Raw genomic sequence first — 1,300 nt, forward strand, 5'->3', positions numbered from 1 at the left:
TGACAGTCTGCCCACTCCACTGCCCAGCCTCAAGGGAGGAGGGCAGGGTGTAGAGTGCCCCTAAAAGTTCACCCTTTCACCCAGAAAATCCTTTTGGGGTGAGCTCTCTGAAACACCAACTGCAAAAACAGAACCCAGACCAGACAGCAGTACCACCAGGGAAGGAAGCTGCCCAACTCGGGGTCTAGTAGAAGTCCCTCAGATTCTTAGCCAGGGGCAGGAATTGTTCAACAATGAAGTGTCTAACTTAAACTGTAGGTGTTCAGGGGTCAGGATGGAGCCATGAAAAATCCAGCACCTGTGAAAGGCTCCAGAACACACAATGAGCAAAAATCTATTCAAAATCAATGTGTGCTGCATGGTGCCCCTGCTGAACACGCAATACACGCGCTTAGTACTGCCGCCACGTCACACCACGAGTGGCCAGCCTCTGCGCAGATTCCAGCCACAGTTAGGAGCTGGCTGCTTCACTGTATGTGACCCTGTTCTCACAAAGGCATCTTGTTCTAACTGCAGACTCCAGACACAATGGGGCCCTTTCTGCCCGGCGCGTCTCAGAATTTACCAAATGCTGCATCTTTGAACTGTGTTGTGTTAGACTGACTGGAGGCAAATTTGTTCTCATCTTTAACAAATGCTCAAGTTCTACGTATACCAAAGAACTAAAATGAAACGTTATGACTTACTAGCAAACGTTTGATTTGTATTTTATGTATCCACATACCCAGGACCAGGTAAAACTTTCTCGGGTGAAGGCAGTGGGATGGCTCACTCATTAAGAACATTGGCCTCTGACCCGGGCGGCCTGAGTTTCATCTGTAGAATGAAGAATACTGACTCCTGCAAGTTGTCCTTTGACCCCCATGTGTGCTATGGAACATGCACCCACATATACACAATAAATAAACGTAAAAGTTTTAACAAAGAGCCTTGGGTGATGGGGGTATGAGTGTCAATATTTAAGAAACCCCATTTCTGCCACAGAGAAAGCTCAGGAGCACAGAGATGTAGTAGCAACACGCTGTGGAACTCCACAAAACACACATGTGCGTGAACACAGGAGACAGAGTACTGGGAGGAGCCTACACAAGCACTGGCAGACGCGGCCCTGGTCTGTTCCTGGCTCTATGCACACATGTGCTGGTAGGTGCTGCAGTACCTAGGCACACTAGGGTCAGGTGTGATTGACACCAGACCAAGGTCTCCCAGAAGCCCTGCCTCACCTGTGCCCATCTAATAATAGCTGCTTCTGCCAGTTCTCTCTCTCTCTCTCTCTCTCTCTCTCTCTCTCTCTCTCTCT

General features: G+C 48.9%; 1 protein-coding gene across 1 annotated transcript in view; it reads right to left on the reverse strand.

Moving 5' to 3' along the window:
- The window catches only part of Ighmbp2 (immunoglobulin mu DNA binding protein 2), a 25,825-nt gene that overhangs the window by 2,328 nt on the left and 22,197 nt on the right, over positions 1–1,300 (reverse strand). The gene's annotated exons all lie outside the window — the stretch shown is intronic.

This window comes from Microtus ochrogaster, chromosome 8 (genome assembly GCF_000317375.1).
Source record: "Microtus ochrogaster isolate Prairie Vole_2 chromosome 8, MicOch1.0, whole genome shotgun sequence".
In the NCBI taxonomy this organism is placed as follows: domain Eukaryota; kingdom Metazoa; phylum Chordata; class Mammalia; order Rodentia; family Cricetidae; genus Microtus; species Microtus ochrogaster.